Consider the following 26,322-nt stretch of genomic DNA (forward strand, 5'->3'; position numbering starts at 1 on the left):
GAGTGCTGGGGACATGGACAGAGATGTGGACATGGACAGGGATGGGGACATGGACAGGAATGGGGACACAGAGACGGATGGGGACACGGAGAGTGGTGTGGAAACGGAGAGTGATGGGGACATGGACAGAGATGGGGACATGGACGGAGATGGGTACCTGGAGAGGGATGGGGACATGAAGAGTGGTGTGGAAACAGAGAGTGATGGGGACCTGGACAGAGATGGGGACATGGACGGAGATGGGTACCTGGGCAGAGATGGGGACACGGAGAGTGATGTCGACATGGACAGAGACGGGGATGTGGAGAGGGATGGGGACATGGAGAGTGATGTGGTCATGGAGAGGGATGGTGACACGGAGAGGGGTGGGGACATGGAGGGTGACGGGGACATGGAGAGTGACGGGGACACGGAGAGTGATGGGGACACAGAGAGGGATGGGGACACGGAGAGGGATGGGGACACGGAGAGGGATGGGGACACGGAGAGGGATGGGGACACGGACAGAGAAGGGGACATGGACAGAGATGGGGACATGGACAGAGATGTGGACATGGACAGAGATGGGGACATGGAGAGGGATGGAGACACTGAGAGTGATTGGGACACGGAGAGAGATGGGGACATGGAGAGTAATGGGGATATGGACAGAGATGGGGACATGGAGAGGGATGGGGACACAGAGAGGGATGGGGACATGGAGAGAGATGGGGAAATGTAGAGTGATGGGGACATGGAGACTGATGGGGACATAGAGAGTGATGGGGACATGGAGAGAGATGGGGAAATGTAGAGTGATGGGGACATGGAGACTGATGGGGACATAGAGAGTGATGGGGACATGGAGAGAGATGGGGAAATGTAGAGTGATGGGGACATGGAGACTGATGGGGACATAGAGAGTGATGGGGACATGGAGAGAGATGGGGAAATGTAGAGTGATGGGGACATGGAGACTGATGGGGACATAGAGAGTGATGGGGACATGGAGAGAGATGGGGAAATGTAGAGTGATGGGGACACAGAGAGTGATGGGGACACAGAGAGTGATGGGGACATGGAGAGGAATGGGGACATGGAGAGTGATGGGGACACGGAGAGAGATGGGGACACGGACAGAGATGGGGAAAAGGACAGAGATGGCGACACTGAGAGTGATGGGAACTGGAGAGGGATGGGAACACGGAGAGAGGTGGGAACACGGAGAGTGATGGGGACACGGAGAGAGGTGGGAACACGGAGAGTGATGGTGACATGGTCAGAGATGGGGACATGGAGAGTGATGGGGACATGGAGCGGGATGGGGACATGGAGAGTGATGGAGACACTGAGAGTGATGGGGACACGGAGAGTGATGGAGACACTGAGAGTGATGGGGACATGGAGAGTGATGGGGACATGGAGAGGGATGGGGACATGGAGAGGGATGGGGACATGGAGAGAGATGGGGACATGGAGAGAGATGGGGACACAGAGTGTGATGGGGACATGGAGAGTGATGGGGACACGAAGAGTGATGGAGACACGGAGAGTGCTGAGGACATGGACAGTGATGTGGACATGGACAGGGATGGGGACACAGAGAGGGATGGGGACACAGAGAGGGATGGGAACATGGACAGAGATGTGGACATGGACAGAGATGGGGACATGGACAGACATGGGAACATGGAGAGGGATGGGGACATGGAGAGTGGTGTGGAAACGGAGAGTGATGGGGACATGGACAGAGTTGGGGACATGGACGGAGATGGGTACCTGGAGAGGGATGGGGACATGGAGAGTGGTGTGGAAACGGAGAGTTATGGGGACATGGACAGAGATGGGGACATGGACGGAGATGGGTACCTGGGCAGAGATGGGGACACGGAGAGTGATGTGGACATGGACAGAGACGGGGACGTGGAGAGGGATGGGGACATGGAGAGTGATGTGGTCATGGAGAGGGATGGTGACACGGAGAGGGGTGAGGACATGGAGGGTGACGGGGACATGGAGTGTGATGGGGACACGGAGAGTGATGGGGACACGGAGAGTGATTGGGACATGTACAGAGATGGGGACATGGACAGAGATGGGGAAATGGAGAGTGATGGGGACACGGCGAGGGATGGGGTCACGAAGAGTGATGGGGACACAGAGAGAGATGGGGACACAGAGAGAGATGGGGACACTGAGAGTGATTGGGACACACGGAGAGAGATGGGGACACGGAGAGAGATGGGGACACGGAGAGAGATGGGGACACGGAGAGAGATGGGGACATTTACAGAGATGGGGACATGGACAGAGATGGAGAAATGGAGAGGGATGGGGACACGGAGAGGGATGGGGACACGGAGAGGGGTGGGGACACGGAGAGGGGTGGGGACACGGAGAGGGGTGGGGACACGGAGAGTGATGGGGACATGGAGAGTGATGGGGACATGGAGAGAGATGGGGACACGGAGAGTAATGGGGACTTGGAGAGAGATGGGGACACGGACAGAGATGTGGACATGGACAGAGATGGGGATATGGAGAGGGATGGGGACACGGAGAGTGATGTGGACATGGACAGAGACGGGGACATGGAGAGGGATGGGGATATGGAGAGTGATGGAGACACTGAGAGTGATTGGGACACGGAGAGGGATGGGGACATGGAGAGGGATGGGGACACGTAGAGTAATGGGGACATGGACAGAGATGGTGACATGGAGAGGGATGGGGACACGGAGAGGGATGGGGACATGGAGAGGGATGGGGACACGGAGAGTGATGGGGACACGGAGAGTGATGGGGACATGGACAGAGATGGGGACAAGGACAGAGATGGAGACACTGAGAGTGATGGGAACTGGAGAGGGATGGGACCACGGAGAGAGGTGGGAACACGGAGAGTGATGGGGACACGGAGAGAGATGGGGACACAGAGAGTAATGGGGACGCAAAGAGGGATGGTGAAATGGTCAGAGATGGGGACATGGAGAGTGATGGGGACACGGAGAGTGATGGAGACACTGAGAGTGATGGGGACATGAAGAGTGATGGGGACATGGAGAGGGATGGGGACATGGAGAGAGATGGGGACATGGATAGTGATGGGGACACGAAGAGTGATGGAGACACGGAGAGTGCTGGGGACATGGACAGAGATGTGGACATGGACAGGGATGGGGACATGGACAGGAATGGGGACACAGAGACGGATGGGGACACGGAGAGTGGTGTGGAAACGGAGAGTGATGGGGACATGGACAGAGATGGGGACATGGACGGAGATGGGTACCTGGAGAGGGATGGGGACATGGAGAGTGGTGTGGAAACAGAGAGTGATGGGGACCTGGACAGAGATGGGGACATGGACGGAGATGGGTACCTGGGCAGAGATGGGGACACGGAGAGTGATGTCGACATGGACAGAGACGGGGATGTGGAGAGGGATGGGGACATGGAGAGTGATGTGGTCATGGAGAGGGATGGTGACACGGAGAGGGGTGGGGACATGGAGGGTGACGGGGACATGGAGAGTGACGGGGACACGGAGAGTGATGGGGACACAGAGAGGGATGGGGACACAGAGAGGGATGGGGACACGGAGAGGGATGGGGACACGGAGAGGGATGGGGACACGGAGAGGGATGGGGACATGGAGAGTGATGGGGACACGGACAGAGAAGGGGACACGGACAGAGATGGGGACATGGACAGAGATGTGGACATGGACAGAGATGGGGACATGGAGAGTGACGGGGACACGGAGAGTGATGGGGACACGGAGAGAGATGGGGACATGGAGAGTAATGGGGATATGGACAGAGATGGGGACATGGAGAGGGATGGGGACACAGAGAGGGATGGGGACATGGAGAGAGATGGGGAAATGTAGAGTGATGGGGACATGGAGACTGATGGGGACATAGAGAGTGATGGGGACATGGAGAGAGATGGGGAAATGTAGAGTGATGGGGACATGGAGACTGATGGGGACATAGAGAGTGATGGGGACATGGAGAGAGATGGGGAAATGTAGAGTGATGGGGACATGGAGACTGATGGGGACATAGAGAGTGATGGGGACATGGAGAGAGATGGGGAAATGTAGAGTGATGGGGACACAGAGAGTGATGGGGACACAGAGAGTGATGGGGACATGGAGAGGAATGGGGACATGGAGAGTGATGGGGACACGGAGAGAGATGGGGACACGGACAGAGATGGGGAAAAGGACAGAGATGGCGACACTGAGAGTGATGGGAACTGGAGAGGGATGGGAACACGGAGAGAGGTGGGAACACGGAGAGTGATGGGGACACGGAGAGAGGTGGGAACACGGAGAGTGATGGTGACATGGTCAGAGATGGGGACATGGAGAGTGATGGGGACATGGAGCGGGATGGGGACATGGAGAGTGATGGAGACACTGAGAGTGATGGGGACACGGAGAGTGATGGAGACACTGAGAGTGATGGGGACATGGAGAGTGATGGGGACATGGAGAGGGATGGGGACATGGAGAGGGATGGGGACATGGAGAGAGATGGGGACATGGAGAGAGATGGGGACACAGAGTGTGATGGGGACATGGAGAGTGATGGGGACACAGAGTGTGATGGGGACATGGAGAGAGATGGGGACACAGAGTGTGATGGGGACACGAAGAGTGATGGAGACACGGAGAGTGCTGAGGACATGGACAGTGATGTGGACATGGACAGGGATGGGGACATGGACAGGAATGGGGACACAGAGAGGGATGGGGACACAGAGAGGGATGGGAACATGGACAGAGATGTGGACATGGACAGAGATGGGGACATGGACAGACATGGGAACATGGAGAGGGATGGGGACATGGAGAGTGGTGTGGAAACGGAGAGTGATGGGGACATGGACAGAGTTGGGGACATGGACGGAGATGGGTACCTGGAGAGGGATGGGGACATGGAGAGTGGTGTGGAAACGGAGAGTTATGGGGACATGGACAGAGATGGGGACATGGACGGAGATGGGTACCTGGGCAGAGATGGGGACACGGAGAGTGATGTGGACATGGACAGAGACGGGGACGTGGAGAGGGATGGGGACATGGAGAGTGATGTGGTCATGGAGAGGGATGGTGACACGGAGAGGGGTGGGGACATGGAGGGTGACGGGGACATGGAGAGTGACGGGGACATGGAGAGAGATGGGGACACGGAGTGTGATGGGGACACGGAGAGTGATGGGGACACGGAGAGTGACGGGGACACGGAGAGTGATGGGGACACGGAGAGAGATGGGGACACGGAGAGTGATGGGGACACAGAGAGAGATGGGGACATTGACAGTAATGGGGACATGGACAAGGATGGGGACATGGACAGAGACGGGACGTGGAGTGGGATGGTGACATCGAGAGTGATGGTACACGGAGAGTGATGGGGGCACGCAGAGTGATGGGGACATGGAGAGAGTTTGGGACATGGAGAGGGATGGGGACATGGAGAGGGATGGGGACACGGAGAGGGATGGGGAAACGGAGAGAGATGGGGACATGGAGAGAGATGGGGACACGGAGAGTGATGAGGACACGGAGAGAGATGGGGACATGGAGAGAGATGGGGACACGGAGAGAGATGGGGACATGGAGAGGGATGGGGACACGAAGAGTGATGGAGACACGGAGAGAGATGGGGACATGGAGAGAGATGGGGACACGGAGAGTGATGAGGACACGGAGAGAGTTGGGGACACGGAGAGAGATGGGGACTTGGAGAGAGATAGGAACACTGAGAGAGGTTGGGAAACGGAAGAGATGGGGACATGGACAGAGATGGGGACACGGAGAGTGATGGAGACACTGAGAGTGATTGGGACATGGAGAGAGATGGGGACATGGAGAGGGATGGGGACACGAAGAGTGATGGAGACACGAAGAGTGATGGGGACACGGAGAGTGATGGGGACACGGAGAGAAATGGGGACATGGACAGGGATGGGGACACGCAGAGTGGTGGGGACATGGAGAGAGGTGGGTTCACGGAGAGAGATGGGGACCCGGACAGAGATGAGGACACAGAGAGTGATGGAGACATGGAGAGTGATGGGGACACAGAGAGTGATGGGGAAATGGAGAGTGATGGGGAAATGGAGAGTGATGGGGAAATGGAGAGGGATGGGAACACTGAGAGAGGTTGGGGCATGGAGAGCGATGGGGACACGGAGAGAGATGGGGACACGGAGAGTGATGGGGACATGGACAGAGATGTGGACATTGCAAGGGATGGGGACACGGAGGGTGATGGGGACACGGAGAGTGATGGGGACACGGAGAGTGATGGGGACACGGAGAGTGATAGGGACATGGAGAGTGATGTGGACATGGAGGGTGACGGGGACACGGAGAGAGATGGGGACACGGAGAGAGATGGGGACACGGAGAGTGATGGGGACATCGACAGTGTTTGGTGAAATGGTAAGTGATGGGGTCCTGGAGAGTGATGGTTGATAGTCAATAAATGGGGTAATCCCAAGGAATATTGAGTTATGTGGACAGCATCAGAGGGTGTGGTAAGATTTGGAAAGCATGATTCTATCAGCAGTGACTATCACTTTGGTCTCTACTGGGGTATTGCAGAAGAACAGAGTGCGTATAATCAAGGTGTATACTGTTTGAGGTCAGGGCACTGGGAGAATAGTTGGAGGTGAAGTTTAATATGATTTGTCTTCATATAGTGCTGGGCTGTTGGGTTGTGGACATAGTTGGAAAGGTCAAGCAAGGCAAATGGGGACTCAGGCTCTGGGGGATTATCTGGTGACCAGGTTGAGGCCAGGACTAATGGTGCCCATCATGAGCTGTGTTCCCTGTCACCACTTGTCATTCTTTTCTGAAACACAGCTGAGAAATGCTGTGTTAATACTCAGGGTGGGCAGAGTCAGTGTCACTTTGATGTATCAAAGTGTGTTCCCCACCATGGTACTGTAGAGGGTAAATATGAAGCATGCATTTACAAACTCAAGTTACATTTAATTTGCAATTGCCTCTTCTCATTTGCAATGCATGCAAAATGATTATGGCTAGGCTCTAAATGCTGTGCATTGACAAATTGTCCCATGACTTTAACACTTAACAATGTAACATTGGATCTCAATGGTGCAGATGTTAATATCCATGAGTTAAAAGGAGCTATCTGCTGACTAACTGCAGTCCATCACTTGTGAAGCATCCAAGGGTGTTGTGGGGAGAGGGGAGACTCACGCCAACATACGTCATGTGAGTATCACAAAAGATGACACTAGAGTTGATGATATTTTGCATGGTTCTCAGGGGTCAAAACATAGTCGGGCCTTCCTTATTGATTCTGGATCAGTGGTGCTGGAAGAGCACAGCAATTCAGGCAGCATCCAACGAGCAGCGAAATCGATGTTTCGGGCAAAAGCCCTTCATCAGGAATAAAGGCAGAGAGCCTGAAGCGTGGAGAGAGAAGCTAGAGGAGGGTGGGGGTGGGGAGAGAGTAGCATAGAGTACAATAGGTCAGTGGGGGAGGAGATGAAGGTGATAGGTCAGGGAGGAGAGGGTGGTGTGGATACGTGGAAAAGGAGCTAGGCAGGTCGGACAAGTCCGGACAAGTCAAGGGAGCTGGAAGTTTGAAACTTATCTCCCAGACCATTCAGAACCTCATCACCTCAGGAGATCTCCCACCCACAGCTTCCAACCTCATAATCTGGGAACCCCGCACTGCCCGGTTCCACCTCCTTCCCAAGATCCACAAGCCTGACCACCCTGGCCGACCTATTGTCTCAGCATGCTCCTGTCCCACTGAACTCATCTCTACCTACCTCGACACTGTCCTATCCCCCCTAGTCCAGGAACTCCCCACATACGTTCGAGACACCACCCACACCCTCCACCTCCTCCAAGACTTCCATTTCCTCGGCCCCCAATGCCTCATCTTCACCATGGATATCCAATCCCTCTACACCTCCATCCGCCATGACCAGGGCCTCCAAGCCCTCCGTTTTTTCCTCTCCAGACGTCCCCAACAGTACCCTTCCACCGACACTCATTCGTTTGGCCGAACTGGTCCTCACCCTTAACAATTTCTCCTTTGTATCCTCCCACTTCCTCCAGACCAAAGGGGTAGCCATGGGCACACGTATGGGCCCCAGCTATGCCTGTCTCTTTGTTGGCTACGTAGAACAGTTGATCTTCCATAATTACACTGGCACCACTCCCCACCTCTTCCTCCGCTACATTGATGACTGCATTGGCGCCACCTCGTGCTCCCACGAGGAGGTTGAGCAATTCATCAACTTCACCAACACATTCCACCCTGACCTTAAATTTACCTGGACCATCTCTGACACCTCCCTCCCCTTCCTGGACCTCTCCATCTCCATTAGTGACGACCGACTTGACACTGACATTTTTTACAAACCCACCGACTCCCACAGCTACCTGGATTACACCTCTTCCCATCCTATCTCTTGCAAAAATGCCAACCCGTATTCCCAATTCCTCCGCCTCCGCCGTATCTGCTCCCAGGAGGACCAGTTCCACCATAGAACATATCAGATGGCCTCCTTCTTTAGAGACTGCAATTTCCCTTCCCACGTGGTTAAAGATGCCCTCCAACGCATCTCGTCCACATCCCACACCTCCGCCCTCAGACCCCACCCCTCCAACCGTAACAAGGACAGAACGCCCCTGGTGCTCACCTTCCACCCTACCAACCTTCGCATAAACCAAGTCATCCGCCGACATTTCCGCCACCTCCAAAAAGACCCCACCACCAGGAATATATTTCCCTCCCCACCCCTTTCCGCCTTCCGCAAAGACCGTTCCCTCTGTGATTACCTGGTCAGGTCCACGCCCCCCTACGACCCACCCTCCCATCCTGGCACTTTCCCCTGCCACTGCAGGAACTGTAAAACCTGTGCCCACACCTCCTCCCTCACCTCTATCCAAGGCCCTAAAGGAGCCTTCCACATCCATCAAAGTTTTACCTGCACATCCACCAATATCATTTCTTGTATCCGTTGCTCCCGATGCGGTCTCCTCCACATTGGGGAGACTGGGTGCCTCCTAGCAGAGCGCTTTAGGGAACATCTCCAAGACACCCGCACCAATCAACCAAACCGCCCCGTGGCCCAACCTTTCAACTTCCCCTCCCACTCTGCCGAGGATATGGAGGTGCTGGGCCTCCTCCACCGCCGCTCCCTCACCACCAGACGCCTGGAAGAAGAACACCTCATCTTCCGCCTCGGAACACTTCAACCCCAGGGCATCAATGTGGATTTCAACAGCTTCCTCATTTCCCCTTCCCCCACCTCATCCTAGTTTCAAACTTCCAGCTCCACACCGTCCCCTTGACTTGTCCGGACTTGTCCTACCTGCCTATCTCCTTTTCCACCTATCCACTCCACCCTCTTCCCTGACCTATCACCTTTATCCCCTCCCCCACTCACCCATTGTACTCTATGCTACTCTCTCCCCACCCCCACTCTCCTCTAGCTTATCTCTCCACGCTTCAGGCTCTCTGCCTTTATTCCTGATTAAGGGCTTTTGCCCGAAACATCAATTTCGCTGCTCCTTGGATGCTGCCTGAATTGCTGTGCTCTTCCAGCACCACTGATCCAGAATCTGGTTTCCAGCATCTGCAGTCATTGTTTTTACCTTCCTTATTGATGTCATGCTTCACTATCTCAGTTGGCCTAACAAGGTGCGGGTAGGCCATGTGGAAGAGACGATGGGTCTACAGGAGATACAGTTCTGTTGCTTGGAGGGGTCCTCCAGTGTGGTCTGGACTGAACGTGGGGTGTCATCCTGGTCAGCACAATTGGAGCAGGCAACGGAGCAACGAATGGATGCTGAGGAACTGAGGGAACCGGAGCTCTCTGACAAGGAGGGAGGTTGAGGATATTGGGAAGCTCTCTTTGTGCATGAGTTCGTTCAGCTGCAGTCGTAGGTACTTACCAGAGAGGATGTGCTGTTTCAGTGGATGGGAGCTGGGTGCAGAAGACCATTATGAATGCTAAATAATTGTTGGTTGTGACTGTTTGCATTGTGGGGTGAACTGCAGCCTTGATGCGTTTATTTCTGTTCGCTTATGTTTGGAAGCGTCTGATTACTTACCTGTGTGTGATGTTCTCTCATTGGAGAGTGTACTGGAGGGTGGGAGGCTCCATAGGGTATTGGGAACAGAGTAATAGTGAAATAGAGAGTGAGTTCAGATGGAATGCAGCCTCGGATGGATAAACTGTATGGCCGGGAGGTTGAACGATAACTCAGGTTGTATGTGTGAGGGAGTGCTAACCATATTGCCCGTGAGGGGTTAAGCTGGATGACATAGACCTCTCTGAGCTGACAGCAGCCTTTTAAAGATGCAGTGGGCATCAGGAATGCCAGCGGTTTGACTGAATCCATTGAGTGCCGAGTTGCTCCGGTAACAGCATGAGGAGAGAATCAGACATGAGAGATGCCACAGGAGCGATATAGTTACTGAGGAGATTTCAGTAATACACAGTGACAAATCTTGCTTGGCCTCACATTGAAAACTCCTGACACAACTCGTGCTTCAGCAAAACAAAATGATTCAGCCAAGCTCTTTAGAGAAAGGCAGAGAAGATTCACAGAAGATTCATGAATAATATGAATAAATTGGAGAAGATGGGGCTGTTATAGAGTCATTCAGTTGTACAGCAGCACGGAAACAGACCCTTTGGTCCAACTCATTCATAATAAACAAATATCCTAGACTGATCTAGTCTTATTTGACACCATTTGACCCATATCCCTCCAAAGCATTACTGTTCATGCACCCATCCAAATGCCTTTTAAAATGTTGCAATTGTACCAGCCTCCATTACTTCCTCAGACAGCTCATTCCATACACTCACCATCGGCTGGGTGAAAAAATTGCTCCTCAGGTCCCCTTCAAATCTTTCCTGGGAAAATGTTGCAATGTGAGCCTTCATTCTTCAGAAGTTTTATTGAATCTGTCCATTAATTCAGAATAATCCTCAATCTTTCACTGCCTTTTGCTATGTAATAGCCAGGCTTCCCGAATTTATTCTTACGTATTAGAAACTGATGCCATCCTTAATCTTCTCACCAATAATTTACGAGACTGTTGCCCCATCTTCTCCAACTTATTCATGAATCTTCTGTGTTTTTTTTAAAGATACCCTACAGTGTGGAAACAGGCCCTTCGGCCCAACAAGTCCACACTGACCCTCTGAAGAGTATTCCACCCAGACCCTAACCAATGCACCTAACTCTATGGGCAATTTAGCATGACCAATTCACCTGACCTGCACATCTTTTGGACTGTGGGAGGAAACTGGAGCACCCGGAAGAAACCCATGCAGACACGGGGAGAACGTGCAAACTCCACACAAACAGTTGCCCGAGGCTGGAATCGAACCTGGGTCCCTGGTACTGTGAGGCAGCAGTGCTAACCACTGAGCCACCATGCTGCCCACACCCTCTAAAGAGCTTGGCTGAATCTTTTTTTTTGCTGAAACACAAGTTGTGTCAGGAGTTTTCAATGTGAGGGACCAGTAATGGTGTTCCTTGCTCAACAGCAGTCATTCAAGAATTATTATGATCTCCTCCATCCTCAAACAGAGAGGTGTAAGTTCACAAAGAAACAAGAATTGCGAGCAAGTTACATGGGGGTGCAAGCTCTAATAGCATGAGTAGATAGTTCCCTCAATGTAGTAGAAAGGGGACAAACAAAGAAAGTTAGACATTCAATTCCGTGGGATTGCCACATAGTTGAGGCACTATTTCTGACTGGATGTTAAACCAGGACCTCAACTCATTCCAATTCTCATGACACTGTTTGAACTATAGCAGAGAGTTCTCTAGGTGTTCATACTTATGTTATAACAGTAGCAACTCTTCAAAAGTACTATATTGGCTTTCGGGAAACCTTGAGGCTGCAAAAAGATGTGAAATGAATGCATCTTTCTTGTGAATAATCGCTCCTGAACAAATAATCTTGCAAACGGAGTAACCAGTGATGTGTCCCCGTTTTGCTGGACATTGCTCTGTGCAAATTGACTTCCCGGTTTGCCCAGGAGAGAGTGGGGACAGCAGAATTATTATGATCTCCTCCATCCTCAAACAGAGGGATGCAGGTTTACAAAGAAACAACAATTGTGAGAAAGTTACCTGAGGGTGACATTGCCCTCATTATAGCAGAAGGGAACAAACATCCTTTTCATCATTCCTGATGAAGAGCTTATGCTCGAAACATCGACTCTCCCGCTCCTCGAATGCTGCCTGACTGGCTGTGCTTTTCCAACGCCCCACATCCCCATTTGCCTGTACTTCAACAGTGACCATACACTGCAGTGCAGTGAGAATACCTATCAAAGCCAAATGTTCCTTCTTGTTACTAAAATAGGCAGGAATGAGTTCTCATCTGAAACAATGTCCTGCCTTCCATTTTCCAGACACTGATCAACTCGTTGTGCATCTCAAGAATAATCTGGCACTTTTTCATATTTCCAATGTTGCAAGTTCCTTTTCCATATCCTCCAATTAATTCACCTCAATCTATCAAAACTGCTTTTAAATTGAAATGGGCCATTTTAAAACAACTGCCTTTCAAATAAAGAAAGCCTTGGACAAGGTCTTTGTTCTTTCCTCAGTTGGTTTTGTCATTAACACACAGCAAAATATATAACAACATGATATTGATAATGTCAGCATCAGGCTAAAGAAAGCAAAACTGACTGAAACAAAACAAAGAGATGTATTTAGAGTCACATAGACATAGTCATACAGCAATCTCAGCCCAACTCATGCCAACCAGGTTTCCAAAACTGAACTAGTCCCACTTGCCTGTGTTTGGCCCCTCCCCCTCTCGACCTTTCCTATCCATATAATTGTCCAAATGCCTTTCAAACGTTGTAACTGTACACACCTCCACCACTGCTTCTGGCAGTTCGTGCCATACACGCGCCACCCTCTGTGTGAAAATGGTGCCTCTCGGGTCCCTTTTAAATCTTTCCTCTCTCACCTTAAACCGATGTCCTCTGGTTTTGAATTCCCCCACCCTGGGGAAAAGACCTTGTCTTCTTATCCTATCCACGCCCCTCACACAACCACCTGTTGACATGCTCCGAAAGCTAGTGCTTCCAATTAAACCTGTTGGACTATAACCTGGTGTTGTGTGATTTTTAACTTTGTACACCCCAGTCCAACACCAGCGTCTCCAAATCATGCCCCTCATGATTTTATAAATCTCTATAAACCTCAGCTTCCTGCACTCATTCAGAAAGCATTTTGTCTTATTGTTGTTAATGGGATCTTGCTGTGTTTAATCTACTGCTTCTGCCTGTGTAATGCCAGCTACTCCAATGAAAGAAACTGGGTGTGTAATCATTTGACTGGGCCTGATCATGTGAAAGACGCCACATCAATGCAAAGTCCCTGTCTGTGATTCCCTCCAAGTAAACATCCAGAGATGGAACTGCCTGAGGCAAAATCTTTAAGAGGCAATTTGTTGAAATTAGGTTTCCGAGGAGAGTTACCCTTTGATATGTTGTATTAGCAAGTGCATAAAAACACTCTGTTCTCAAACTATGGAATGTAATTAAGTTGGAGAAAGTGAGGGCTGCAGATGCTGGAGATCAGAGCTGAAAATGTGTTGCTGGAAAAGCGCAGCAGGTCAGGCAGCATCCAAGGAGCAGAAGATGTTTCGGGCATAAGCCCTTCTCCAGGAATGTAATTAAGTTGCAAATCAAAGTCTACAGCTGCACCTCACACATACACAGTGAAAAAGCTAATATTTCAGTTGAACAACCATTTCAAAATTTTACGAGATGTAATGTTTTTGACAATATACATGACACATGACCTGGGCTGCCATGGAACTTAAACTTTAAATATTTGCTAAATTAATTTGACCTTCCCTATTTTGAAAAAAAAACTTGAGTGCACAGTGCACCGTAATTTTATCTCTCTTCAGTGCCCTCCCGCTAGTGAAAGCTCTGGTCATGGAATTAAGGAAATCAATTATTCTCACCTGTTTGTGAGTTTCAGTAATGGATCCGAGTGAGCACTGATAGTGCTTTCCAGCGAAGTCCCTTGCTTTCTATGAACAATGTCATACATGCAGACTTTTCAGAGGAGGAGGTGAGAGGTTACACCAGCTAAATGAATAATCCCAAGGCTTAGACAATCAGAAGTCAATTGTAGCAGCTGTCTGAGCGAGTCACTAATTCAACACAGAATGCCACCTTCCTGATTCCTACGGTTCAGTACCACAGGAAGCAGGAAGGCTCTATGCTCTCATGTCACAGTCTCTTTTGACTTTATTGATTCACACCGAGGAGGTGATGGCCTAGGGCTGTTATCACTGGACTGTTAATTCAGAAACGCAGCTAACATCCTAGGGACGAGTATTCAAATCCCACCATGGCAGCTGGTGAATCATAGCTTCCCTACAGCGTGGAAACAGGCCCTTCGGCCCAGCAGGTCCACCCTGACTCCCTGAGGAGTAACATGCCCAAATACATTCCCCTGTTATTCTGCATTTACCCCTGACTAATGCACACCCCTGGACACTGTGGGCAATTTAGCATGGCCAATTCACCAGACCTGAACATCTTTGGACTCTGGGAGGAAATCAGAGCACCCGGAGCAAACTCACGCAGACACAGGGAGAATGTGCTAACTCCACACAGACAGTCGCCCGAGGCTGGAATTGAACCTAGGTCCCTGGTGCTATTAGGCAGCAGTGCTAACCACTGAGCCACCGTGCTGCCCGGTGGATATTTGGATTCAATAAATGCCTGGAATTAAGAATCTAGTGATGAGCATGAATCCATTGTCGGAAAAGCCCATCTGGGTCACTAATGTCCATTAGGGAAGGAAACTGCCATCCTTACCTGGTCTGGCCTACATGTGCCTCTGACCCTCAGTAACGCGGTGGAGTCTCATCTGCCCATTGGGCAATTAGGGATGAGCAGTAAATGCTGTCCCGAGCCAGAGACACCCTCATCCCATGAATGGATAAAGAAAGAAAAAAAATACAGGCAGAAGATCCTTTATTCAAACATCCAAAAACCGAAAAGCTCCGAAATCCAAAGGTTTTTGTCTCATTAACGAGGCTGTTTGGGGAGCAAACAGTTAACCCAAGTCAACCCCCACTCATTGCATGTCACTCCCATGTGACGTGGGGGGGTGGTGGGGGGAGTGGGGATGCGTGGCCAAGCATGTTCTTAGTTAGAAGCCTGCTTCTCCTGTAAGACTTTTTTAAAATTCCACCATTAAACTGTCACATTCTGAAAACCAGAAAATTCTGAATTCCGAGAAACAGCTGGTTCCGATAATGGATAATTTCGGATAATGGATCTTCTACCTGTACCGCATCCTAGAATGATACAACACAGAACGAGATCACTTGGCTCATTCGGTTCATGTTGGGCTTTTCAAAGAGTTATCTAATTAATTTGACTTCCTTGCCATTTCCCCACTGATCAACAAATTCTTTCTCCTTCAAAGTGTCTATTCAATTCCCTTTTAAAAATTATTGAATCTGTTACTACCATCCATTGCAATCTAGACTGCAAGTTTCTTTCTTCAGATTGCCTCTGTTTCTTTTACCAAATGCCATTAAAAGCCTGTGTCCTGTAGTTACTAATCCTTCAGCCGTTGGAACAATGTAATGCGGGTCTTAGGAGTAGCAGTTGGCCATTTGGCCCTTCAGGGGAAGCAGGAGAGTCAACGTTTCGGGCATAAACCCGGAGGAAACATCACAGAAACGCTTCACAGGAGGCTACCAAGCACTGAGGATGTCACCTAGACAGGGGACGAAACGTCTGCAACACAAATTCCCAGCTCGGCGAACAGAACCACAACAACGAGCGCCCGATCTACAAATCTTCTCACAAACTTTGAATAAGCCCTGCATCATTCCCGATGAAGGGCCTGAAATGTTGTTTGTCCTGCTCCTCGGATGCTGCCTGACCTGCTGTGCTTTTCCAGCACCGCACTCTTGACTCTGATCTCCAGCATCTGCGGTCCTCACTTTCTCCCATTTGGTCCTTCCAGTTGGTTCCAACATTCCCTAAGATCATGGCCGATTTGGTTTAGTCATTTTCCTGTCTTCCTAACCACATAACCCTTGACTCTCTTGTCTCTCAGAAATCTTACTCAGCCATGAATAAATTCAATGATCCAGACTCAATGCTCCGTGGGGAATTCCACAAAGTTATGAATCACTGAAAGAAATAATAAACAGTTTTCATCTCCATCTCATCTCCTCTTATCTTTAAATTGCTACCTCTCGCTCAAATGGAAATATTATCCCAGCATTTGCCCTATTAGGTCCTCTCAGGACCTTATATTTTTTAATAACAGCACCTCTTATTCTTCAAAACTCCAACGAAAACGGCCGTAGAAATAATTTCTCTTAAATTACTCTATCGGGCTTTTTGTGGCTTTAGCAACTTGATCAAATCTCTCTCTGAAGGGAGCAATCATGCTCCCAAGACTTCCTGCCATTCTCATAAAGGTTCTCTGTACCTTTTCTGCCTTCATATCTTATTCCCTGGTCTTTAGTCCCTGACTTCAACCTGATTTGATCCTAAATCCTTGATTGGTATCACGCACTGAATTTGATACAGCCTTTAGCTGTGGCCTGTAGTAACTTTTCAAGGTTCAGTGAAATGTCCTTGCTTTTACACTCAAAGCCGTCGTTTATGAAGTGGGAACGGGGCGTGCTTTTTTGAGCAGCACTGTCAGCTTGCCCTTCTGAGTTCAAAGATTGGTGTACATAACCTCTTTGTGCTCTTGCACTCTGTCCAAAATTGTACCGTGTCTATATATTCTCTCACATTCTTTTTTCTTTAAAGCATCAATTCACTTTGTTAAATTTAACGTGTGATCTCTCTGTCTACTTTATAGGCTGTCCATGAAGTTTGTAACTACAGTCGGTTCTGCTATAACACGTATTTCTCCAATGCAAATTAGCTATAATGTGATTGAAGAATTTAGACCATTACTTGTAGAACAGGAACATCCCTTACTGGCTATAATGACATTCCAGCTCCATTGGTTAAAAGGTGTTGCTGTTATGGGATTTTCTTATATTATGGGATCGCATGGGAATGTGGGTGCTCCGGCTTCCTCCCACAATCCAAAGATGTGCAGGTTAGGTGAATTAGCCTTGCTAAAATTGTCAGTAGTGTTAGGTAGATTCATCAGGGGTAAATGTAGAGGAATGGGTCTGGGTGGGTTACTCTCCGGAGGGTCAGTGTGGACTTGTTGGGCCGAAGGGCCTGTTTCCACACTGTAGGGAATCTAATCTGAATGGAACTCTCTCATTATATCAGAACAGACAGTGTGACTTGCTAAGTTTTGTGCGATCTGCAGAATTTAAAGTCATGTTCTTTTGTTCACTCGACCTGACCTTTAAGTCCAGGTCATCAATATAACCAAGGAGAGTTGTCTTTGTAAAACTGGGGCTATCGTGCACAATAAACTTACCTCAGCCCAGCACTTTCACTGTCTTATTATTCCCCTTAAGTCAATGTTGCATCCATGTTGCCTTTAATACTATTTTATCTACTTTTTTTTCAATTACCTTTCCCTTCGGAACTGCTCAATGTTTTATCGGAGTACAACAAAAAGCATATCAATGGCACAATTGTGATGTGGCAATTTGATGCAGCCTTGAATGGCCTCAGAAATAATACGAATGAAACAAAATCAATGTAATGGTTTTGTAGCGCTGAGCTGAGCAGAGGTGATGGTCTCAGGGGTAGCAGTTATGCTGTTTTAGCTGATCTTGGTAACAAGTTGAAGGTACGGAGGGCTGATGATTCACTGCCCTTGTTTTACAGGAGGAGGGGTGGTGTTGGGGAAGATATCCCACTTCTGTCTGCTGTCCACCAGTTCCTGAGGTAAAATATATATGGCCGGAGGTCGAGTGAGAATGGGTTCAGCCTGGGTCATTCTACATCCAACTATCATGTCGGCATTCACTAGTGAACCTCAGGTAGGAATGAAAACGAGAAAGGACCAAGAGTGCGGGGAACCATAGCAAGAGAAGCAACCCGCAAGAGAACATGGGCTGGATTTTAAAGGACCGCTTCTGTACACGTTTCAGCTAAAATGTTCGGATAAACACATACACGGTCCTGAAAGCTACCTCCCAGCAATTGCTTTAAGGCTTCTTCCTCCTCTTTTTAGAATGAGCCGGCATTTCAATTGGACATGGGTTGTGGCTCAAGGTCAGGGGAATGACCCTTTGCAGTGGTTGCTCTTGATGACCTGAGGGGACTGCCTCCATCTGACAGCAGCCTCCTGGGCAGTTAAACATAGAAACACAGAATATAGGAGCAGGACGAGACCATTCGGCCCTTGAAGCCTGCTCCTCCATTCATCATGATTATGGCTGGGTGCCCTACTCAATGGCCTAAACTGGCTTTCTCCCCATGACCTTTGATCCCATTTCCCCAATTACTATTCCGAGCCTTGAATACATTCAATGTTTTACATCAACTACTTCCTGTGGTCATGAATTCCACAGGGTCACCACGCTTTGGGTGAAGAAATGTCTCCTCATCTCTGTCCTAAATGGTCCACCCCAAATCCTCAGAGTGTGACCCCTGGTTCTGGACACACCCATCACGGGGAACACCCTCCCTGCATCTACCCTGCCTAGTCCTGTTTGAATTTTAAAGGTCTCTATGAGATTCCACCGCCCCCACCCCACCTGTCTGAACCCTAGTAAAAACAATCCTGACCCAGTCAATCTCTCCTATACGTCAGTCCCTCCATCCCCGGAATCAGCCTGGGAAACCTTTGCTGTACTCCCTCAAGAGCAAGAGCATCCTTCCTTAGAAAAGGAGACCAAAACTGCGCACAATATTCTAGGTGTGGCCTCACCAAGGCCCTGGATAACTGCAACAACACGTCCCTGCTCCTGTACTCGAAAAGCTACAGAGTGAATGAATGAAGAAGCAAACCAACCAACCTGGGCAATTAAAGCCACTGGGTTTCCCATGTGGAATGGTTATGCCTTCGCCCCACTGTGGGTAAAATACTTCCTGGTTGCTCGGCAACCACAGGATTACCCCCCTTCCTAACTTCCCCATCACCTCCACCTTCAAACGCTTCGGCAGCAGAATGTAAAACCCAATGCATGGAGAAGAAAAATGGGAAAATAAGGTCCTTAAATTGGGAGGATTTAGTGGATATAATATCCATTGTAAATTATGGAAAAGAAGTGACGAAACAACTGTCAGAATAGTAACAGATCTAAAAGTAAATGAATGTTTGGGGCTTCGAAATAGCTTTCAGAAATATTATCGAACTGTTGAAATAAAGCAGGAGAAATTAACTTCGGCAGCCATTTTAAATTGTCTGCATAGCAGCAAATAGCAAAATCATCACATTGTTTCTCATATCAGTGGAATATTACCTTGATCCTCACTCTCATTTGTCTCTTGGGCCTTAATGGCTCACTATCATTCTTTAATCTTTAACTCCCATTGGTGCTCTGAGGCTCAGCTCATAATCCCCTTCTCAAGGGCAACTAGGGACAGGCAATAAATGCTGACCAGTCCCACAAGTGAGTATAAAATATTCCCCACTCCCATTGATCCCATGAACTTCAAACCCTGACTCCCATTGGGCCCCTGAACCTCAAACCCTGACTCCCATTGGGCACCTGGAACACAAACTCTGATTCCCATTGGGCCCCTGGAACACAAACTCTGATTCCCATTGGGCCCCTGAACTTCAGATTCTGACTCCCATTGGGTCCCTGAACTTCAAACTCTGATTCCCATTGGGCCCCTGAACTTCAGATTCTGACTCCCATTGGGTCCCTGAACCTCAAACTCTGACTCCCATTGGGTCCCTGAACTTCAAACTCTGACTCCCATTGGGTCCCTGAACCTCAAACTCTGACTCCCATTGGGTCCCTGAACCTCAAACTCTGACTCCCATTGGGTCCCTGAACCTCAAACTCTGACTCCCGTTGGGTCCCTGAACTTCAAACTCTGACTCCCATTGGGTCCCTGAACCTCAAACTCTGACTCCCATTGGGCCCCTGAACCTCAAACTCTGACTCCCATTGGGTTCCTGAACTTCAAACTCTGACTCCCATTCGGTCCTTGAACCTCAGCCTCTGACTCCCACTGGTCCCCTGAACCTCAAACTCTGTCTCCCATTTGGTCCCTGAACTTCAAACCCGGACTCCCATTGGGGCCCTGAACCTTAAAGTCTGACTCCCATTGGTCCCTGAGTCCTGCACATCATTTTGATTTGAACTTCCGATTTTAATTTGTCTCCCACCCCTAGATTTCCTCATTCTTGGTGATCTGCTTGCTGTCTTTGGTTTCTGGATGAAGTTGGTAAGTGCTGTTCTGGAACATAGAACACAGAACATAGAACATAGAAAAGTACAGCACAGAACAGAACAGGCCCTTCGGCCCACGATGTTGTCCGAGGATTATTCCTAATCTTAAAAAAAAACCTAACCTACGCACCCTTCAATTCACTGCTATCCATGTGCATGTCCAGCAGTCGCTTAAATGTCCCTAATGACTCTGCCTCCACCACCACCACTGGCAATGCATTCCATGCATTCACAACTCTCTGCGTAAAGAACCTACTTCTGACGTCTCTTCTATACCTTTCTCCTAATATCTTAAAACTATGACCCCTCATGCCAGTCAATCCTGCCCTGGGGAAAAGTCTCTGGCTGTTGACTCTATCCATGCCTCTCATTACCTTGTACACCTCAATCAGATCACCTCTCTTCCTCCTTCTCTCCAGCGAGACAAGCCTGAGCTTAGTCAACCTCTCTTCGTAAGACAAGCCCTCCAGTCCAGGCAGCATCCTGGTAAACCTTCTTTGTTCTGTAATGCAAAGCCTTGAATTGTATTAATGCCTGAAACCCTGTACACCAGCAGCTCCTGGTCAGAAACATTGACTCCCATTGATTCCCTCCCCCCTTACCCCATGGTGGCTCACATCCTGCTGGTAATGTGACCTGACACTGTAAGCTCTGTTGGCTTCCTAGAGCTGAACCTTTGAGTTGCACTAATCATCTGGTTAAAATCCATGACCTCCCTTCGGCTTTGGACTCAATGCTACATTTCAGGATTTTACAGATAATAAGCCCAACAGCTCCTGGGGTCCATCTAATAATTATCTCGCTGAGGGGACAAAACACTCATAGTCCGTGAAATATTGTTTGAAATGTTTATACAAAACCAGATAACAACCATTTGGGGATATTATGAAGCATACACTGAAGATTTACTCAGAGGAATTGTTTACATAATACTTTTCCTAATCTTCAAAGTCAGAAGTCACACGACACCAGGTTATAGTCCAACAGGTTGATTTGAAATCACAAGCTTTCAGAGCGCTGCTTCTTCGTCAGCTGAAGACTCCAAAAGCTTGTGATTTGAAATAAAAACCTGCTGGACTATAATCTGGTGTCATGTGACTTCTGGCTTTGCCCATCCCAGTCCAACTCCGGTACCTCCACATCATGGCTTTCCTAATCTTGGAATGTTCAAAAGAGTTTCACGTCCCTCCTGAAAACGTGTTGCCAATATTTTGGGGAACAAAGCAATTGATTTGTGCAAAATGGAATCGCAAGAAACTGCAATGTGATCATCATCTGATAACCTCCGTCAGTGATAACTGTTGGTGCAGGACAACTCTTTGGGAACATTTTCTTCACTGATATGGCAGCTGGAGCCTCAAATTAAGACCATGTTCAAAATGCAGAGCTTCTTCCACTCCAGCACTCCCCCATCGAAGTCTTCGTTGGATTCTGTGTTTCTGGAGTGGATCCAACATGACTCAGAAGAGAGAGTGTTACTGGTGAGCCACCCATATACGTAATCTCTGAACCAGCAAAGGGGATTTGATAAGGGGGTTGTGGAGGACTGGAAATAAAACTTGACAGATTATCTCTTCTTTAAACTACTGGATCTCAGAACATTTCATTCCATCCTTACATCTTCTAGCTCAGTCTGTCTACAACCAAATCAGGTATACACTATGTTTTATGTTGGTTTGTGAAACCCTGCAAGGGTGCAGGCTGTTCTTTATAATCAGCTGTGCTCCTGACTGACATGAAGAAAGGGCAAAGCTTTTAGCTTCAGCCTAGCCACTGTTGCATAAAGATTTTCCAAAAGCAACTTCCTCCTCATTCAGAAATAGTATTCCTAAACTGAACAAAGGCATAGCAATTCCACTTAAACCTCCTGCTTCCTTTCAGTTCGTGTCCCAAAGAACGTTAGAAATGAGTTGTCATTTGTAGATTTGCAATATTGCAATCTGGTTTCAAGCTAAAATTAGAATCATACGTACAACAAACCCCTAAAGAGGGGAGATCTTAGGTGTGTTTATGTTATAATTACAGTTTCCATTATAGTCAGCATTCTGTCCCAGAAATCATTCACTGCTACAAATCCAGAATTAGTCCCAACACATTTTGAACACCAGTAAATGGCAATCATAAACCATTGTAATGGCACATTGTAAATACAGCTGACTCTCAATTCAAAGTAATTTTCACACAAATACAAGTTAAACCATCCAGTCATTTTGAATTAAGCAATTTAAATAAATGGTAGAGAGATTTGATTTGCACAATTTCAATTCAATACAATCAATAATTGAAATGAGGGGAAGATCCATGTAGAGTCATGCTAGGACAGGAGAGAGTTAAAGGTTATATTATATATAATAAATATGCTGGTAAATTTCAACTGTCTGTCGCTCATGAACAGAACACAAATACACACTATCATGAACTGATATTTTGACCCTTTGATTATTTTTGTTAAAAACTTACATGATCTTGAATAAATGATGTTGCTCAAACAGATTGTTAACTCTGGAACACAGAGCACAGAAGAGACTCACAGATTATCTCTCTCCATCCCTCGTAGCCACCTCATAGAGCTCTCTCCAAATGCACTGATTATTTCATTCATTAGTTCTGAACAGTTCACTGTGCAGTCACTCCCCAGGGTGGTGGCAGGAGAGACCACGTGAGATGCTGAACAGCCTATCAGGCCCCATTCCATCCTGGGGGGTGGCAGAGAGACATTAGGCACTGAGACGACATGTAGAGTCCCTTGTTTTAATCAGATATGCACATAGTTTATCGCTCAGAGTGATTTTACTCGGAAGATGTTGTCTGTTGCTGAGTGTCTGGTGCAGTCACGTATTGGAATCCTGTGAGACATATCCCCTCCAGCAGACTCTGATAAAATTACGTTGGACCCTAAATCTATTCAGTGGCTGGTTCTGTAGTGAGCTGAATGTTAATTCAAATCTACTTACCTGTCCATCTGGTATAACATAAGCACCATCTTCTGTAGATTTTAATGTTTCTTAAGCACAGACGTATTATGAATGTGTGAAGCTGGTAAAAACACAAGCATCTTGAGTCACTATTAATTGCTTTATTGGTTATTTCACAGGATGTGGGCATTGATGGTGAGGCCAATATTAATTGCCCCATCTCTTATTGTGATGAAAAAGGTAGAGTTGAGGTGCCTTCTTTAACCGCTGCTGTCCCTTTGGATTCAATCCTGTCCAAATGTCTGAGTTAGTTTGTTTTAAATTAAAAATCACACAACACCAGGTTATAGTCCAACAGGTTTAATTGGAAGCACACTAGCTTTCGGCTAACCGCTCCCTCTTCAGTTTGTTTTATTCAGGTGACCTCTTCCACAAAGACATAGATGACTTAAGTTTCACTTTCCAAAAGTTCTTGCGTTGAACGTGCTGTTGGGTTGGACACTCAAAGCGCAGTGCCAGACAGTGTCCGGAGCTGAAATATCAAGCTCATGTAGAGAAATGTGAGCTGCTACTGTAAAAGAAAAGCAGGTCACAGTGAAAAAGCTGCTGAAGAGAAAACGGCTGCAGCTCCTGTTGCAGATGTAAGAAAACAAATAGGAATTCGACGGCGGAATTATGCAATGATTTATTGAGCAAACTGGAATATGTACAATTCATTACACTTCCATCACAGTTGGGAAGAAATTGTATCAAAAAATATATTCCACCCTCAATCTCACTGAAGATCAGAAAATAAAGACAGACGTCTTAGAGTCATAGAGATGTACAGATGGAAACAGACCCTTCGGTCCAGCTCATCCATGCCGACCAGATATCCCAACCCAACCCAGTCCCACCTGCCAGCACCTGGCCCACTTCCCTCTAAACCCTTCCTATTCATGTACCCATCCAAATGCCTTTTAAATGCTGTAACTGTACCAGCCTCCACCACTTCCTCTGGCAGCTCATTCCATAGACCCTCTGTATGAAAAAGTTCCCCCATAGGTCTCTTTTGTATCTTTCCCCTCTCACCCTAAACCTATGCCCTCTAGTTCTGGACTCCCCGACCTCAAGGAAAAGATTTTGTCTATTTATCCTATCCATGCCCCTCATAATTTTGTAAACCTCTATAAGGTCACCCCTCAGCCTCCGACACTCCAGGGAAAACAGCCCCAGCCTGTTCAGCCTCTCCCTATAGTTCAAATCCTCCAACCCTGGCAACATCCTTGTAAATCTTTTGTGAACCCTTCCAAGTTTCACAACATCCTTCCGATAGGAAGGAGACCAGAATTGCACGCAATATTCAAACAGTGGCTTAACCAATGTACTGTACAGCCACAACATGACCTCCCAACTCCTGTAATCAATACTCTGACCAATAAAGGAAAGCATACCAAACGCCTTCTTCACTATCCTATCTACCTGCGACTCCACTTTCAAGGAGCTATGAACCTGTACTCTAAGGTTCTTGAGCCCCAAGTGAACATTAAGTATGAATGGCACATGCTTAATAATACAGAACAAGTTGACAGACAGTTCATGGGTCAATTTTGGAGCAAATTACTGGACATACTGGAATCTGAACTGAAAACAAAAAAAAGGCTGGCGATCACAGTGGGTCAGGCAGCATCCATGGAGAGAGAGTCGAGATGGGTCTTCATCAGAGCTGAAGTGAAGTGTAGAGGGGACATTTATACAATGGTGGGCGGAGGGGTGTTGGGGGAGAAAGGATGTTGTTGGTTCAGATGAAGTGATCAGAATGTGGGAGTGGCAGAACGATGGGTGGGGGGGTGGGTCTAACTGCAATATGTAGCATCACTAACTCAGTTTGCAGAAACCTAGTGAATATGGACAATTAAAGGATGAGCTAATTAGAGACAGGATTGTGTTGACAATTAGGGATCTAAACGTGTGTTTACTGAGAGAAGACAAACTTCCACTTAAGAAAACAATTAACCTGTGTGGAATAGCTATTGTGTGATGCAGTGTGCCCTGGGATGGTGGTGATTGATGGAGAGCAGACTGTAAGTTGGAGTTGCTAGGTTACCGCTCTGACTTCCATGTTGGGTATTGTGGCCATCAGATGTTTGTCCAGTGGGTGTGAGAATGGGAAACTCAGTGAAGTGAGAAGAACTAATAATGAGGATATTCATACATAGAACAGCACAGCACAGTACAGGCCTTTCAAATTCTATGTTGGGCCTTTTACCCTACTCTAACATCAGATATACCTTTCATTGTGCTATCTTCCTGATCTCCAGCATCTGCAGTCCTCACTTTCTCCGATCTTCCATGTGCCTATCTCAGAGTCGCTTAAATGTCCCTAATGTATCTGACTCTACTATCACTGCCAGCAGTGCATTCCACATACCCACCACTCTCTGTGTAAAGATGCAAGTACACCTCTCACCACCGCCATGAGCTGCCAAGAGACCGAGCCGAAACCCACCAAGAGACCAGGCCAAGGCCCACTCAGAGACCAGGCTGGAACCCACCATAAGCTGCTGAGAAAGCAGGCCAGGACCGGCCAAGAGACCAGGCTGAGACCTGCCACGTGGCAAGTGATGACACACCAAGAGGGGGAAGACACCAAAAGGGGGGGGGTGGGGCAGAAGAGATTAAAAAAGGAAAAAGAAGAGGAAACTGGAAATAAACAGACGGAGCAGAAGCACTCCATCTGGAGCATGTTCCTCCCCGCCATTTTGGACTGACATTTGGAACCTTAGGGTTTTTAGCAGTTTAGCTTGGTCTGTGAGAAACTTAAAATCTCCCATTACAGATTGTCTGACAAATTTCTCTAATCCCCATGTATATATATTACTGCACTATTGATTTCGGGTGATTTGTAGACAATTCATAGCAAAATCTTGTGTTGTTTTCCAATTCCGAATGTAACAAAAAGAGTTTCTAATGTCTGCTCTCACCATTACATTCTTATTTCTAACGCTCGAATGTGTCAACAACACTGCTTCTCTCTTCCCTCCTTCTCCAAATTCCCTGGCCTATCTAATAAATCG

At 48.1% G+C, this 26,322-nt stretch overlaps 1 long non-coding RNA gene across 1 annotated transcript in view; it reads right to left on the minus strand.

Moving 5' to 3' along the window:
- LOC122556948 (uncharacterized) overlaps positions 1-23,039 on the minus strand; it is a 113,837-nt gene extending 90,798 nt beyond the window's left edge. Inside the window, exon 1 of the long non-coding RNA XR_006313719.2 lies at positions 22,812-23,039. This is a non-coding gene — a long non-coding RNA (uncharacterized LOC122556948). The remainder of the gene's footprint in view (positions 1-22,811) is intronic.
- Between the last annotated feature and the right edge of the window lie 3,283 nt (positions 23,040-26,322).

This window comes from Chiloscyllium plagiosum, unplaced genomic scaffold, assembly GCF_037043375.1.
Source record: "Chiloscyllium plagiosum isolate Xiang-an unplaced genomic scaffold, Cpla_swu_hap1 HiC_scaffold_16, whole genome shotgun sequence".
In the NCBI taxonomy this organism is placed as follows: Eukaryota; Metazoa; Chordata; class Chondrichthyes; order Orectolobiformes; family Hemiscylliidae; genus Chiloscyllium; species Chiloscyllium plagiosum.